General features: G+C 37.6%; 1 non-coding gene across 1 annotated transcript; it reads left to right on the top strand.

Moving 5' to 3' along the window:
- Window positions 1–9,535: 9,535 nt before the first annotated feature.
- Window positions 9,536–9,726, top strand: LOC115871172. Its single transcript, XR_004047144.1, has one exon. It is a non-coding gene; the product is annotated as a U2 spliceosomal RNA (small nuclear RNA).
- The last annotated feature ends 8,970 nt before the right edge of the window (window positions 9,727–18,696 follow it).

Raw genomic sequence — 18,696 nt, 5'->3', positions numbered from 1 at the left:
AATAGGAAGGGGAGGCATTGGGGGCACACATGTGACAAGATGGGCAGATCCCAGATTCAGGATGGCAGCCTAACTTTGGATGTCACTGAGCAGGTTTGACCTGTTCTCTGGCTCTCCTTGGAAACAATTACCATCCATATCAGTAGGGTGTGAGCCCCACCTATAGGGGACCAGATCCCTTCCAGGAGAAGATCTCTAAACATCTGACCTCTCACCACATGCTGGCCAACAGCCTCTAATGCTTGGCATATCTTTGGGGAGACAAAGCTTGGGAAAAGTCTTTTTATATTCCACACACTAGATTTTCATCTTCCTGCTGATATTAGGATCATCAGGACCTGCAGCTATATATCAGGAAAAACTTCCAGTCTAAGATCTGACTATGGACTTAGAGTCTGCCTAGACTTCACTTGGCTTTCAGGACCTGCAGCTATATATCAGGAAAAACTTCCAGTCTAAGATCTGACTATGGACTTAGAGTCTGCCTAGACTTCACTTGGCTTTCTTTTACTACTGTGTGAACCATTTCCTTGATGTAAATTTCTTTCTGTATGTACCTATATAAGCGTCGTTGATTTTGCTTCTCTGGGGTACCCAGTTTAAGACAATGGGTAAAAGAAATGTAAGATAGATTATACTCACTCCATTAGAAGAAAGACTAAGATACCAAGGAGTGAGTTTATAAATATAAGCACATGACCCAAATACATATTATACTCCTTTGTTCTAAACACCCATAGTGACTAGAGACACATATAATGCATATTAAAATTAAATAATGTTTTCAAACATTTTACTTCTACTCATGCCATAAATTGATCTCCTTGGTTTTTTCTCTTCTATCATATCTTCTTCCAATGGAGTTGCTGCCTCATCCATCTCCGTTTCTTAACCTTATGTTACAAATTAAATTAAGAGTTTTTAAAAAGAACACAGAAATTAGGTAAAGTTTAAATTGCAGGTAGACATGTGTTGTTTTTTTAAGAAGAAAAGAATAGCTTGTTGTAGTTGCATAATTTCATGTCAACTTGAAGATATATAAAAGTATAGGGTGGTATTCAACCTGTCACTCGGGTTCCAACCTGATGGTGCCGTCTTGTGGGCATGGCCTTCTTATAAGAAGCGCCTAGGAACTTCCCCTTCTCTCTCTCTCTCTCTCTCTCTCTCTCTCTCTCTCTCTCACTTCTTCCACCTTCCTGCTGAATGACCCTGGTTGCTGCCAGAGTCCTGGGGATGTTACCACCACCAATGGATCCACAGGACTTTGCACCCACCAACTTGTGACATTCCTGCATTCTGCTTCATTGCATGTGGCTGTGTGAATTTGAAGGGCTTATGGACTAGTATTGGACTTATTGACTTGAGTTGAACTTAGCTGAGATGTTTTCTTGATATGTCATTACTTCTTGATAGAAAGCTCTTTCTTATACATGTGTGAGTGTCTTCATATTTGGTTTTCTGATCAGCCCAGCCTAATACATAGTTAGAAGAACATTCAAACTCCCGTTTGTTTGGTCTAGGAAAATTGTTGTGGGATGTTGAATTGAAACACAGAGAGAAACTTCAGGGTCAGAATTTGGGTGTTATTGATAGAAAAAAATGGTTAAAGATGACTCAAGAACTGTTCTTTTGGGCTACTCAATCTATAGATGTATTTTTTAATGAATCAAGGGAAGAGTTTACATCCTTGGTTGTGCTTCTTAAAATGCTAAACCACAGAGAGAATGTAGCATGTGGGAATTTGACTTATGTTAAGTTTACATTGGTATTTCTTATTCACTCGTCAGACTTTTAAATTTGTGTTAATCCTAAAAAAGGATTCCATGATGCATCAGGTCTGTTTTTCTAATCTGAATATATTATATCTGTGAATTTTTTGAAAGTTCAGAATCTTCATGTTTTCAATATGCAATTGCAGTAAGCAAGATTTAAAATACCCTTTGATAGCAGGGTATTCGTGTTTATTGTATTCATATTTAAAAATAGACCTTAAATGTTTTACTCATTTATCTTGTACCCCTTCCTTTGTATCAACCCATCTCTAACTCTCAAAAAGACCAAGAAATAGTCATTTGGGACATTACTGTGTGCATGGGATACCAACTGTACAACCATCCATAGCTCTGTCAGACCTCGCAAGTTAAAGGACAGTCTTTGAGATACCAGTCACAAGTTCCAGAATCAAGGAAGACCCTTACTTCTGACCAGCTGTCTACAAATGTGAGGTTTTCTCTTTACCCCTTCAGGATGCCAGCATCAATTAAGGACTGGAGTCAGATCTAGGCTCCATCACTTCTGATCTGCTGGCTACAAATTCTGAAAGTCCTTCTATCCTTCAGGAATTATCCACAAGCTCAGAGGTTTCCTGCCTCCCATCCTTTTGACCTCTAACTCCTACTACTATATCAGGTTCAATAATTCACTGGAAAAACTCACAGAACTCATAAGAAGGTTATATTTTTATTAGAGCAAAAGAGGGTAAGAATGGAGAGAAACATAAGGTGAATGTCTGAGAGGGTTTCTAAAGTGGAGCTTCCATGCCTCAATTAAAGTACTATCCTCTCACAATGATTTATGTCTTTTTGCCAACTAAGAAGTTCATATAGCTTCTGAATTTAGAGCTTTTCCTTGAAGCCTCATTATGTAAAGCAAACTCCAGCCTCTCTGCCCGAAGGTCAGTGGATATCCATAGTGAAGCTTCTGACCTGGCTCCCTCTGGCCCACTTCATTAATCTAATCTGTTTAGATATAGTCTGGAGCCCTCCTCACAGACACTTATGATTATTGGGGAAATTCCAAGGTGTTTTTTTTTAAGTTTATCTCTTTGGAGCCAAATACAAGACAAAATTATTTGGGTAAAGTTAATGTGACCCCATCATACCAAACCTTCATATCCTAGAATGAGAAATTCATGGGCTCACGTGACATAGTCTAATATTGATTCAGTAGATTTTATTTTAGGATATAGAAAATGTCATTTTTTTTCTGTAACTTTTCCATGTCTGTCTATAACCCCCTTCTGGGAGTTAGAATGATTTAATATAATGATAAAAATCTTCCCACCCACTAGGATTCCTGGGATCCTGCATATGGATTATGAACTTCCATAGTTGAATTTCTCTGTCCTCTAGAGATGGCCTTTGATATGGGTCTTTTCTGATATTTTTATAAGACTAAAATTTTACTTTTGCTATTGCCATGCCATATTTATCTTTTCCTATTATACCAATGAATGATTTTTGCACCTTTCCCCCAATTCCCAAAAAAACATGGTTTTCTCTAATGTATTCAAATATTCTCTGCAAATCATAATTCTAATATCACTCTACTATATAGTGTATTTTATGTGAATTTGTGTGAATTTAATAACTCTCTTAGTACTCTCTAGAATTCCTTCTTATTTTACTGTCACTCTATTTAGCTATATTTTATAATTATATTTCACTCTCATTCCATATTTCTATTTATGTTATACCTTCTTTTTAAAAAATAACCATTTTATTGGGGACTCGTACAACTCTTATCACAATCCATACATACACCCATTGTGTCAAGCACATTTGTCCATTTGTTTCCATCATCATTCTCAAAACACTTGCTTTCTACTTGAGCTCTTAATTTTACCCCCTTCCTCCCCGCTCCCCTCTCCCTCAAGTACCCTTGATAATTTATAATTATTATTTTGTCATATCTTACATTGTCTGACGTCTCCCTTCATCCACTTTTCTGTTGTCCATCCCCCAGGAAGGAGGTTATATGTAGATCCTTGTAATCAGTTTGCCCTTTCTATCTCACCTTCCCCCCACCCTCCTGGTATCACCACTTTCACCACTGGTCCCAAAGGGATCATCTGTCCTGGATTCCCTGTGTTTCCGGTTCCTATCTGTACCAGTGTCCACCCTCTGGTCTAGCCGGATTTGTAAAGCAGGATTGGGATCATGGCAGTGGGGGGTGGGGTGGGAAGAAGCTTTTAAGAACTAGAGGAAAGTTGTATGTTTCATTACCTTTATCAGTGTCATGGTGTGTTTTGTTGTTGTTGTTGTTAGAGGCCATCTAGGAAGTTCCAACTCATCCAGTCCCCATGAACAAGAGAACAAAACACTGCCCATCCTCTACTATCATCGCAACCACTCTGTGCTTGGTACAGACACGTTGAGGGTCGTCCTCTCTGTCTCTGACCTTCTTTAACAAGCATGCTGCCCTTCTCCAGCTAGGGGTCTCTCCTAGGAACAAGGCCAAAGAACATGAGAAAAAGTCTTGTTTTCCTTGCTTTTAAGAGTCATCTGCTTGTACTTCTTTCATGACAGATTTAATATTCATTAATATTCATCACAAACCTCAATAATCCAAATGCATTAATACTTCAGTCTTCAGTATTCAATGTCCAGTTCTCACAAGCATAAGAAGAGATAAAAAATACCATGACTTTAACCAAGCATGCCTTTAGTGATATCTGTGCTGCTTTTTAATAATTTGGGGAGATTTTCTGCAGAATGCTTGCCCAGAGTAATATGTTTTTTATTTCCGTTCTGATACTGCCATGGGCATTGATGCTGGATCCAAATACAATGATAACTTTCTCAACTTTAATCTTTCAGGATGTTGCTTAACGACCCAATTCTGAGTATTTTTATTTAGGTTAGGTTGAGGTATAATCTATGTTGGAGACTGTATTCTTTGATCTTCATAAAAAGGGTGTCCCAAGTCCTCCTTGCTTTCAATAAGGAAGGTGGTATCACCTGCACATCACGTTTTCAATGAGACCTCCTCCAGCTCTGATGCCAGCTACCTCTTCATGTACTCTGGCTTCTTGCATTATTGGCTTGGCACAGAAATACTGTGAAAGGATACAACCAGGACACAAACTTTTCCTGGTTTTAAAAAACACAGCACTCCTTTTTCTGTTTGGATGACTGCTTCTTGATGTGTGCAAAGGTTACATATGAGCACAATTAAGTGTCACAGAATTCTCATTCCTCCCAATGTTACTTATAATTCTTTACGAGTTTCATAGTCAAATGAATTTACATAAGCAACAAAACACAAGTAATAACCTTTCTGATAGTCCATGATTTCAGCCAGTATTCATCTAGACATCAGCACTGATATTTCTGATTCCCCGTCCTCTTCTGAATGTCTTGAATTTCTAGCAGTTCCTTGTTGATGTATTGCTGTGACCAATTTTTTTCCATTATCCACAGAAAAGTTTACTTATGATTGATATCAATGATGTTGTTTGATAATTTCTGCATGCTTTTAGAGCACTTTCTCTGGCATGGGAACAAATATGAGTCCCTTCATATCAGTTGGCCAATAACTTTCTTCCAAACTTGGCAGAGACAAGTGGGCAGTTGTTGCATTTCGTTGGTACTCTGTCTGCTGCTGGGACTTGTTTTCTGTCAATACTTTCATTTCAACCAGGACTTCTTCCTTCAATTTCCTGGGCTCTTGATCATAAGCAAATGTGGTGAAGAAAGCTGATGCTGCCCAGCTATCAACAGATAACGCGTCTGGGGTCTTAAAGGCTTGAAGATAAACAAGCGGCCATCTAGCTCAGAAGCAGCAAAGCCCACATGGAAGAAGCACACCAGCCTGTGTGATCATGAGGTGTCAACATAATCAGGTAACAGGCACCAGAAGACCCAAAACAACAACTAAAAAACATTGCTGGAAATGAGGGAGTTGGAGCAGAGAAACCAAGCCCATCTGTAGACAATAGGATATTATCTCACAGAAGAGTCACAAGGAATGATGAGTCAACCAGGCCGCAGTACAGCACTGATGAAACACACACTATTCCTCTGGTTCTTTGAGGTTTACTCAACCCCCACTATCATGACCCCAATCCTGCCTTTCAGTTCTGGCTAAACAGTATCATGGACACTGGTACATATAAGAGCTCATGAAACACGGAATCCAGGTCAAATAAACCCCTCAGGCACAGAAATGGAGTAGCGATACCAAGAAGGGGGAACTGATTGCAATGATAGGCACATAGCCTCCCCCCACCCCCAGGGGGATGAACAACAGAAACATGGGTGAAGGGAGACAACAGTCAGGGTAAGATATGAAAACAATAATAATTTATAGTTATCAATGGGTCACAAGGATGGGGTGGGGGGCGGTGGAGGAGCTAATACCAAGGGCTCAAATAGGAAGTAAATGTTTAGAAAATGACGACGGCAACATATGTACAAATATGCTTGATACAATTGATGTATGGAATGTTATAAGAGCTGCAAGAGCCCCAATAAAATGATTAGAAAAACAACAAAAAAGTCCGTTTAGTTTAAAACGGGGCCAGGGTGGGGTGTGGGGGTGTGGGTGGTAAATACAATGGATTAAGTCTCCAGGGAATTTCCTGTGACTATAGATCAGGAATATGAATAGACTTGTTATCATGCATAGTAGATTGGAAAGTGGATTATGGAAATTTTAACACTTTATCATTTGATCTCCTTTTTGACACATTTCACAGTTGTTCTAGTTTTTAATATTTTCTGCTTTCTTTTCTATTAAAGTTTTTCTCTATTCTATTTTGTTATTGTTATTAGCTCTTTTGTTTGTTTTATGTTTCTGTATGTTTTTCAGTGTATGAAATCCAGCATGGGTAAACCTGTAGAGACAGTAACTGGATTAATGGTTTCTTGCAGGTGTGGCAGGGAAGGTTAGGGATAAATGGGAAATTAATAACAATAAGTACAAAAAGGACAAAATGTTCTAAAATGATTGTGTTAATGATTGTGCAACCCTTCTTGATATGATTGACTCATCTGGCAATGAAACTGTTGAAAAACTATTTTTTAATATTTGAGATTTTTTATGTATTGGTTCATACTATCTTCAAATAAAGAACATTTATTTCTTCTTTGCCAATGTTGATGCCTTTGCTTTTCCTTTGCTGTCTGAAAGCTCTAAAGCTTCCAACACAATATTGAGTAAGAACAGTGAGTACTGAGAAAGGATATATATATATATATATATATATATATATATATATTTAACCATTTTATTGGGCTCTCTTACAGCTCTTATAATAATCTATACATTGATTGTATTAATCACATTCATGCATATGTTGCCATGATCATTTTCAAAGCATTTTATTTCTACTTGAGCCCTTGGTTTCAGCTCCTCTTCTGCCCCTCCCTCTCTCACTCTCCCACCCGCACGATCCCTTGATAAATTATAAATTATTGTCATTTTCATACCTTACACAGCTGTCTCCCTTCACCCATGTTTCTGTTGTCCATCCCCGTGGGAGAGGGTGGTGGTGGGAAACATTGGTCATTGTGATCAGTTCCCCTGAGAAAGGATGTCTTTGACTGATTCCCATCTGCAAGAGCAATGTTTTTGGTTTCTCTCCATTGAATGAGAAGTTGACTGCTATGTTTGCATATATGCCTTTTATCACGCTGAGGAATTTCTCTTGCTATTTTGTTGAATGTTTTTATCAGGGCTAGTGTTGAATTTTTTTTCAAATGACTTTTATGCATCAATTGATATGGTCATGTACTTCTTTTTCTTTGTTTTAATTATATGATGGATTACATTGATTCTTTTTTTAATGTTGAGCCATCCTTAATACCTGATATGAATCCCATTAGGTCATGATGCATTTTTAAAAAACTATTTTGTTGGCTAGAATTTTGCTGAGAATATTTGTATCTATGTTTATAGACTATATTGGTCTATAAGTTTCTATAATGATGATATCTTTACCTGTTTTATGTCATTTTATGCTTATATCATAAAATGAAATCGAGGATTTGCTACTCCATTTCATTATTCATTATTCATAGTTTTTGTAGTTTTGATGTCAACTCTTCTCTGAATGTTTGGTGGAATTCACTGGGGAAACTGTCTGGTCCGGAATTGTTTTAGTGACCTGATCAATTTCTTCTTTGAAATCTGTTCATGTTTTCTACATCTGTTCTTGTTAGTTTAGGGTGGTAGTGTTTCTAGAAATTGGATTATTTCTTCTAGGTTTTCAAATACGTAGGAGTAGAGCCCTTCGTAGAATTGTTATATATTTTTAATTTCCATTTGTGTATTCATTTAATTTCTTATTTGTGATATGAACATTTCCCCCTTCTTTTCTTTTGTTACGTTTTCCAGTGGTTTGTCAATTTTGTGAATCTTTTCAAAGGACCAACTTCTGCTATTTATGATTCTATTGTTTTTCTATTTTCAGAATCATTTATTTCTGCTCCAATCTTTATTATTTCTTTTCCTTTGGTGGCATAAATCTTCTTCTATGACTCTTTTTCCAAGTGTTGAAGATTTGGGTTAAGATGTTGATCTGATTCTTTCTTCTTTTCTGTTTTGTGGGTAACTCACAATGTCTCCATCTTTGGCATTACTGATATATCTATTTGAATAATAGTCATATTGACTAATCTTCCTTGTGGATGTTTGGATATCATTCCATCATGGACCGAGTTGTGTATCAGAATGGGTACTGATGAGTTCCTTTTAATGATGAAAGTGATGTTCTGCCTCTTTAATCTGTTATTCCCAGTATGGCAGACCATGCATTTTTCCATTTCAAATTGCCAAGATCAATCAATTTCAGCTCACTAATATCTAGAATGCCGATCTTTATTCATTTTCTGAGACACAAATTTATGATCATTAGGTTACTCCTGGTATTTTTTATTCTTGGCACATGTAGATGAATCACTAAAATAATTTCACAAGTTGTTTTAATATTCTTATGTATTCTGCAAAGTTGAATCCATTTTTTCCCACCCAATCTGAAGCTTACAGCAAATTCATTATTAACAAGGATTTTAATTATCTCCAACTTGCCTCTTGAGTTCAGTCCAACTGAGTTTCTAATCAGTGTTTCCTGGTTGAGCACCTCTTCTCAGCCCCCTGTGGCAAATACTCCTTGTAACTGCTTTCCTTGAAGGCAGCAGCAGCCCTCCTAACCTTTGCAAGTGAGTAAATTCTTTAAAGCTTGCTCTTAAGCTCCTCCCGTAAAAAACATGATAGCTAAACCATCAGGGTCAATTTTATTTCCTTTTCCTTCCATCGCCTTTCCTTTCTTTTGTTTCTGTTTTGCACAGGCTTCAGTTTCGTATCACCGTCCTTCTCTTTAGCAGTTCATATTTACAGGTGACCTGGACACTGACAGTGACCTTGGCCTATGTTCAGGAACACCAATGAGAGTTCATCCCAGGAAAACGCCAGTTGGTTGGCTCCTACCGAGGCCTTCTCAGGTCAGTTCTTATTTCTCTGCAAAGACCACACTAGCCCAAGTAGATAATACACTTTTGTCCCCAGTCAGATTTTAGCCTTAGATTGAAATGTGAAAGTCTTAGATGGAAATTTTCTTTTAGGACTTCTGGAATTTTTGCTTTTAGTAACTTCTATAAATTAAAATAAAATCTATTTTGCTAGAGCAACACTTTCCTCACTCTTTGTTTTTCCATTATCCTTCAGTCCAGCAGGAATATTGCTGCCTCCTCATGAATGCAACCCTTTCACAGAGGTAGACAAGAATTCACAGAATAAATTTAATAAGGGCTCAATCGCTTCTCGGCCTTTTGGCTAAGATTAAGTGTAGTATCTGTTCTTATCAGTTTAATATCTGAGACATCCTCTATCCGAGGACAATATATTAAATGGATTTTTGGAGCAGGGAGATGGAATAGGAGCTTGCTCCGTCCACTCCACGCAGCCACCTGGTATTGCAGTGCTTCCAGAGATGGTGCACCCCCTCGGGGGAGTCCAAAAGAAAAAGAACAAGAAAAAAATTTTAATAAGTGCTCTATTTGAACTATGTGTGCTACATTACTTGTAATTACCATAACCTACAAATTATGGATCTTCTGTGATTCAGCCTTGCATGGTATTATAATCAAAGAAACATAGTCAAGCAAGCAAAGGTGAAAATAAAAATAATTCAAAATTCACACTCATCTCTTGCAGAAACCCAAAGGGAACGTAAGATACATGTAACATTATTTCAAGTCATCAGTACCATTCTTGATATTTTCCATAGAGATGGAGACCTTTAAAAAACCTCAACCACCATGACTCTACCCCCACCCATGTTTTCTCTTGTCAATGGCTAAAATTATCTATCTAGTTCATCAACACATCCCTATTTGCATGTACGCTACCTTCTAGTTTTGCTTTATCCATGCTCACGCTACACCTCCATCAACGACATACATATCTCAGAGACGTCTGTTTTACATTCTTGAAACATCCACCATGCAGGAAAAATAGAGAGCTGACCTATCATGAATTAGCACATTATCCAAATTCGAACCAGGGAGAATTCATAAACATCCTAAAATGAAGAACAGACTCTTCTTTTCTTATAAAGAGTCACAGGAGTGATATACCAAACACTGCCCCCAGGGATGATGAACATGCTGACTCACATCCTAGAATGTCCTTCCCCTCTCACTTGACCTGGTTAAATCATTTGTTCCCTCAGATGCTATGTCCTCAGAATGATCTTTCCAGACATATCTGAGGACTCCTTTTCCATTTCTATTACTTCCTCTGAACCGTATATTTTAACTCATAGAATTTATTATACTTATAAGCATATTCACACTTTTTTAATCAGTTTGATGTCTATCTTACACACTAGGCAAAGAGTTGTTCATGTGAAGAATAAGCATCCCTGAAGATGCATTTGAAGATCCATTATTAAAATTTTCATATCCCTCTACCAAAATTTATTTTGAATTGGTTTTTCATATATGCAATTGCACGGGCATGTAATTTATAAATAAATATGCATATGCTGATGGAACATTCTCAAATTTTTTAATTAATAGACCTGTGCAGTCAAAGAAGTTTAAAGAACACGGCAGCAGAGCAGACTCTCCACAAGAAGGATTGTGTCTGTCTACGCACCCTTCTCAGGGCCTTGCACATGGTTACCCTCAATAAATACTTGCTAAATAGGTGAATGAATAAAAGGAAACTCCAATCCACTCTCTTTAATAATTGGTTGGAATTATTGTAGGCATGCTAGAGTAAAACTGTATTTGTAAAAATAAATTATTCTAGGCTTGTTTTAATGAATAGACAAAACAGTTCATAAATAATAGCACCCATTTGCATATAAACAATGTTCTAAAGTCTTTTAAACTTATGTTGTCTCTTTCACAAAGGTTAAACACCCCTTGCCATATTCTTTAAGCTATTTATCTATTCGTTTAAAACTTTAATCAAGATAATTCAAAGGGGGATGCCACAAAATTCAAATCAAGTAGAATCTCAATTACTGAGTTTTAGGATATCTTTAATCCAAAAGGAGTAGCTTACTAAATTCAAGATCATTACATCCATGTCTAAACTAGAAATTTAATTCTTAAGTAAATGCGTGTATAACACTGACTCTCTAAGCCCCTTGCAGAATTAATATCTTAGGATTCATGTCTTGGGAATCATTAGGATAATTACTGCTTTTCAAAAATTGTACATTCAAAATAATTGACACCATATCTTTATAATTTTTTCTAGTTATTTAAGTTGTTTTATTATTCCCTTTACTACAACTTTCTAGACTTACTAAAACTATAAAAATTTTATTCCTGTTGGTACAGTGGGTAAGGGCACAGCTATTAATCACTTTGGGAGCGAATGGTGTGGCCGTTTGCTACAGTAAAGATTACAGTCTTGAAAACTCTGGCAAGCAGTACTGCACTGGCATTTCTATTCTAAAAATCCTATAAGTAACTGCACTGGAATCAACTGGATGAATATGGGGTTTTTCCCTATTTTATTTTATTATTTAATTAATAATTTTATTGAGAGCTTTTACAGATATTATAACAATCCATAATTCAATTAGATTAAGCATAATTGTACAATTGCTTCAACCATAAGTTTCAAAACATTTTATTTCTTCTTGAACTCTTTGATACCAGCTCCTCTTTATCCCTTCCCTCCCCCAACCAACCCCCTAGGAACCCTTATGAGATGATATGATATGAGACGATATATATTGCTGTATTTTACATCATCCAATGTACCCATTCACCTACAATTCTGTTATTTGTTCCTCTTGAGTGGGGTTTATACAGTTATCAATGCTCTCAGCACCACCTTGCCCCCTCTGTTCTCATACCTTCAGGAAAATTATTTCTCTTTCTGTTTCTGAGGAGTTGTCTATCTTGGATTTCATGCATCAAATGATCTCAATTATATAAATGAGCATATGCAGTACTAACAAGATTAATGAGGGAAAACTAAGACCATAAAATAAGGGGAGGAAATATGAAAGAATTAGAGAAGTTATGTGTTTCATCAGTGCTAGAATGCACACTGGATATATCATCCCTTCCATGTGGCCCTTCTGTGAGAGACTGTCCAATGATCTTACAGGTGGGTTTGGGATCTCCCCTTTGTCCATGCTCCTTCATGTCAATTTGATTGTTTGTTTTTGAACTTCTGATACCTATTCCTGCCAACACCTCATGATCACACAGGCAGGTGTGCTTTTTCCAAGTGGGCTTTGTTACTGCCCTGTTACATGGCTGCTTGTTTATCTTCAAGTCTTTAAGACCCCAGATGCTATATCTTTTAATAGCCAGGCATCATCAGCTTTCTTCACCACATTTGCTCATGCACCAATTTTGTCTTCAAGGAAGGTGAATATCATATAGTGCCACCCTATTAGAACAAACTGTTGTTGTATTGATGTAAGATTTAAATAGAGGCCCAAAGTCCATCTGCTTCCTTATTTTGTGTGTATGTGTGTGTGTGTGTGTGTATACAAATATATATTTATCTTTATATGTTTATATCTTTACATATGTACATATCTACATTTATAGCTATATATATAAATTTTACTTTCTTCTTTTTTCCTCTATTTCCTTTCCTACTGTCCCACTATCATTTTTACCCATCGTTCACCTCTCAGTAATCCTCATCAGTAATCCTCATGATACATTTCAATTGATCAAACACAATCAAGAATGCTACACCCTCCTCACCATCAATTTTAGATCCTTTGCTTTACTCCTGTCCCTGTTGTTATTGGCTCACGGCTCCCCTCCCCCACCTCCTCTTCTCCTATGCCCCCCAGACCCATCAGCCCCATCACTTTCTCTTTGGGATTGCTTATCCTGCATATCTTAGATAGACAGTCACCAAAAGAAAGAAAGAGAGAGAGAGAGAAAACGGAAGGAAAAAAAGAGGGACTATACAATAGTTCCAAGTCTAACTGTTGTCCTGACTCAAGTGGATAAGAACCTCTCTGTTAAATATCAAGCAGGCCCATCAGTCCAATCTCCTTTTCTGTCAGGCTTTATATCCCAGACCCACTTACCTCCCAGAATGTATACTCTTTTAGTCCTCAGCATTCATGACCGAGAGGCGAGGCTCATACGTACAAGACCCCATTGCACTGCTTGCAGTCAGAGATGGAGCAGTCTGGTTCCCCACCCCACCCCCAACCCATTACATCTTTAGACTGTGGCCCGGTTGTGAATAACCCCTAAACAGTTCAGATGAGGTGCCAAATGCTGCCCCCTCCCCCACCTGAGTCAGAAGTCTACAATCAAGATTCCTCGGGGACTTTGTGGCTTTGCTCCCATTGCTGGTCTGTTGCACTCCCCTCCTGGTTTACCCCATATGGGCAGGTCAGACTGGCTGCACTCCCCAAGCTGTATCTTCATTGCTGTACTCTTTCGCACTGTGATCGAGGGAGGGGCTATTATGCCTCAAACTGGGGTCGGCCCTGCTGTCCTCTCTGTAAGTAAGCTGATCCAAGCAGGAATGTCACCCTCAAGGATTGGCACACCAGAATGAGGTCTCCTTTCTCTCTCCGTTTCCCGTGGTCACCCATTGCTGACTTTATTCATCCCCTATCCCTCTGTGGGCCATAAAGGCATATGAAAGGAGGGGGAAAGATGTGTTTCAGTCGAGGTGCTAGCTGCATCTTTTTCCTTTCTTCTTCTTTTTTTGGATGATGCATGCATCATAGGATTGGGTCTAGCTCTAGCCAGAGTATCTTGTTCTCAGCCCAGGAACTGTGTGATATGGACATTTCCCCCTATCCTCTTTGAACTTGCCTCAGTAGATTCATGTTGTACTTATCCTTTTGTGCTTGGCTAACTTAACTCAGCATAATATCTTCCATCTCTTTCTACAAGACAAGGGGGTTCATCTTTTCATCACTATTTTTTACAAATACATAGTGCTCCATTGTGTGTATATACCATCGTTTTTTAATCCATTCATCTATTGATGCAAATTTAGGCTGTTTCCAATTCTTTGCGATTGTGCACTGTGCAGCAATGAACACTGGAGTGCAGGTATCTGATCGTGATCTGTTTCTTATATCTTCTAGGTATATGCCCAGTAGTGGAATTGCTGGGTTGTGAGGTAACTTGATTTCCATCTGTTTTAAGTATCATGAATCATTTTCCACAGTGCCTGTGGAAAGTATCTACAAGATCACTAGCAGTGAATGAGAGTTCCTATCTTACCACACCCCCTCCAACATGTGTTGCTTTCTGATTTTTTCAATTTTTCTATCCTTATGTTTTTAGGTGGTATCTCATAGTTGTTTTGATTTGTATTTCCCAGATGGCTAATCATCGAGAACATTTTCTAATATATTTATTGGTCTTTTGGGTTTCCTCCTCTGTGAATCTTCTGTTCAAGTCTTTGGCCCACCTCTTCAGTGAGCTATTCGGTTTTTTTGCTTTTTTTCTTGTTGGAAGGTTGCAAGGTTCTGTAGATTTTAGTAATAGGACCTTTGTCTGATATGTCATTACTAAATATCTTTTTGCAGTCTATGGGCTCTTTTATTACTCTCTTGATGAAGTCTTTCAATGTACACAGTGTTTTATCTTTACTATGTCCCACTTGTCTGTTTTATTTTCCTCTGGGTGTGTATACTTCCTTTTTTTAGGGGGGGGGGCGGTACCTCAAGGTCTGTGATCCACTTTGAATTTGTCCTTGTGTATGGAGTGAGGTAAGGTTCTTGCTTCATTCTTCTGCTGGTTGACATCCAGTTTTTCTAGCACCTTTTGTTAAAATGGGCATCTGCTTCCCATTTGGGCAATCACCAAAGATCAGTTTTCTGTATTCTGCTTTTTTTATTTCTGGATTTTCTGTTCTTGTCCATTGGTCAGAGTATCTTTCATTATACCAGTATCATGCTGTTTTGACAACTGTGAGTGTATAATGAGTTTTAAAGTCAGGTAATGCAAGATCACCCATTTTATTCTTCTTGAGGGGTTCTTTGCCAATTCTGGGCTTCTTCCCTTTCCATGTGAAGTTGCTAGTCAGTTTTTCCTTAAAAAAAAACAAAACAAAACACACAACTGATGCTGGTGTTGTATCAGGATTGCATTGAACCTATATAGTGCCTTGGGTAGGATTGATATTTTTACAACATTGAGTCTTCCAATCCACAAGCATCTTGTATCCTGTCACTCTACCATATTCCTCAATTGCTTCCAGCACGCTAATTGTGGAGCCTTTGGTGTTCTCAATACATAAAATTATTTGCAAATAGCGATAATTTCATTTCTTCTTTCCCAGATATATAACTTTGATATCCTTCCTGTGTTAGTCTGGGTGGACTAGAGAAACAAATCCAGAGAGACTCATATGTGTATAAAAAAGAACTTTATATACAAGAGCAATTGAATATTGAGAAAACATCTCAGCCCAGTCCAGCTCAAGTTCGTAAGTCTGATATTAGCCCATATGCCCAATACCAATCCATAAAGTCCTCTTCAGACTCATGAAACACATGAAATGACAACAAATGCAGAAAGATCACAGGCTAATGGGTGGAAAGTCTTGTGGATCCAGTGGTGGTATAAACATCTCAGAGTTGGCAGGGGTCTCCACGTGGGTCCCTCAGCTCCTGGGTTTTAGCATAACTCCATGTGTCTTGTCCACAGGAATGCCTTGCAGGGAGTGAGCATGTTGTCTGCCTGCAATGAGTTATATAGCTCCTTAGCGCCTCCAAATGAGGTCATGAAGCTGCTACCTGATTGACAGGCTAAACTTCACCCCTTTACTCTTAAGTGTCAAATTGACACCAGATTATGTAACTACCACACTTCCATTGCCTCACATTATTAGCTAGGGCCTCCAGGATAGTTTTTAATAAAAGTGGGGACAAGGGGCATCCTTTCCTCATTCTCTTTTTCAATGGGAATGTTCTCATGTTTTCTTCATTGATTGCTATTGGATTTTTATATATAGCTTTATTTATACTGAGGTAATTTCCTTCCAGTCCTATATTCTTGAGTGTCTTAATTAGGAATTAGTGTTGAATGTTGTCAAATGCTTCTTCTGTGTCTATTGATATTATCATGTAGTTCCTATCCTTTTATTTCTCAATGTGATGAATAATGTTGATGGATTTTCAGACGTTGAACCATCACTGCATCGCTTGTAAGAATCCTAATTGGTCATGATGAATTCTTATTTTGAATTATTCTTTTAATATACTTTGTATTCTATTGGTCAAGAATTATTAAAGGACTTTTGAATCAGTGTTAATTAGAGGTTTCAGCCAGTAGTTCTCTATATTTGTGGGTTCCTTGACAGTTTTTGCTATCAGCTTTATACTAGCTTCATAGAATGTGATTGGGAGTTTACCGTCCCTCTCTCTTTTTTTATTTTAAGCTTCCCTTTCTATATTCTGGAAGAATTTGTGTAGAATTGGTGTCATCTCTTCCCTGAATGCTTGGAAGGATTCTCCTGTGAAACCATCTGCACCAGGACTTTTTTTAGTTGGTAGTTCTTTGATAACCTTATCTATTTCTTCTTCTGCTATGGGACTATTTAAATTCTTGACATTTATATGAGATAATCTGGGGAGAGTTTGTTTTTCCAGGTATTTGTCCATGTCTTTCAAGTTGTTGTATTCATTGAAGTACAGTCCTTTATAGAACTGTGTAGTCTTTTAATTTCATTAGGGTCCATTGTAATTTCCCATTTCATCCTTTAACCTAGATATTGACGTCTGATCCTTCCTATCTTTTGTTAGTTTTGCCCACAGTTTGTCAATTCTGTTAAGCCTTTCAAAGAACCAGTTTTTTACAGTTAATTTTATCCATTGCTTTCTTGTTTTCCCATTCATTTATCTCTGCCCTGATTTTTATTATTTCTTTTCTTTTGCTATTAGAAGGATTATTCTTTTGAATCTGTTCCAACTTCTGAAGGTTTTGTGATAGAGAATCCACCATTAGTCTCTTTCTTTTTCATATGTGCATTTATCACTATCTACCATCCTCTGATAACTGCCTTTGCTGTGTCCCATAGGTTTGGGTATGTTGTATTCTCATTCCCCTTGGTTTCTAGGAACTTCCTAATTTCGTTTTTAATTTAGGCCAATACTTACTTTTTTTGAAGAACTACTGTATATACTCGCGTATAAGCCATTTTCAGCACATTTTAAAGGCAGTTTTTGCATATAAATTAGGTGCTTTGACTGATATTCGGTAAAATTAGGTTCCTTGACTGATATTCGGGTCAGCTTATATTCAAGTATATATGATAAGTTATTCATGCTCCAATTATTTGCCCTTGTTTTCTTGATCTTATTTCTCCCCTGGTTTTGTGGCATAGTGGTCAGAAAAAGACATCTGAGTGACCTCTATATTTCAATTTGCTCAAATTTGACTTGTGTCCCTGGATGTGGTCTATTTTTGAATACATGCAATGTGATTTTTTTTTTTTTTTTGCAGTTGGGTGGAGTATTCTGAATATATCAATCTGGTTGAGTTTTCTAATGATAGAATTTAATACTGTAGCCTTCTTGTTGAGCTTCTTTTCTGCTGATCTGCCTTTCTTGGAGAGAGGTGTAGTGACATTTCCTACTTTGATTATCAATCCTGTGATTTCTTTTTTCATCTTTTGAAGGATTTGATTGATGAATTTCATTTGACATATACATGTTTATTATTCTCACTAGTTCTTGTTCTACTGATCCCTTAAGCATTATATAATGCCCATGCTTATCTCTTATTATGTCCTACACCTTGAAATCAATTTTGTCAAAGATTAAAATTGCAACTCATGCATTTTTTAGATTGCCATAGCTTGACATAGCTTTTGCTATCCTCGGATCCTCAAACTGGTGTGTGTGTGTGTGTGCGCGCGCTTGAGATGTGTCCTTGTAGACAACAGATTGCTGGGTTTGGTTTCCTAATCCAGTCTGCCAGCTTTTGTCTTTTGATGGGGGAATTGAGACCATTAACGTTTAAAGTTACTACATCCATCTGTTGATTATTTGCTGTCATCTCGTACCTTTTATGATAGGTATTTTCCTGCCCCCCGCCCCCCAGCAGTGTTTGTCTATATGTGGGAGCATTTGTTCTTGCCTTCTTTTCACCTTTGAATCAAGGACATCTTGGACATTGTTTTCAGAGTGCTGACATCCAGATAGTGTTACACCATGCAGTGGGCTCATGCTTGTGCTCTGTGGATGTTTATCTTCTGTCCAAAGTGAGTTTGAAATTAATATTGGTAGGCCTTGTTTGTTTTTACATAATCTCTAAATTTTTCCTGATCTGGGAAATCCCTTACTTCTTTGTCTAGTTTGATGGAGAGTTTGGTGGAATAGAGGAGTCTTGGGTTCCCATTATTCTCCTCCAACTTTTGGATGATTCTACTTCATTGTCTCCACTTCTTCATGGTTTCTGCTGATAATTATGAGCATACTCTTATCTGATTATGATTATATGT

Source organism: Echinops telfairi, unplaced genomic scaffold (assembly GCF_000313985.2).
Source record: "Echinops telfairi isolate 266 unplaced genomic scaffold, ASM31398v2 ScPeMD7_3533;HRSCAF=4204_0, whole genome shotgun sequence".
NCBI lineage: Eukaryota > Metazoa > Chordata > Mammalia > Afrosoricida > Tenrecidae > Echinops > Echinops telfairi.
Note: the sequence above shows the minus strand (reverse complement) of the source record. Positions and strands in the feature narration are given on the sequence as shown.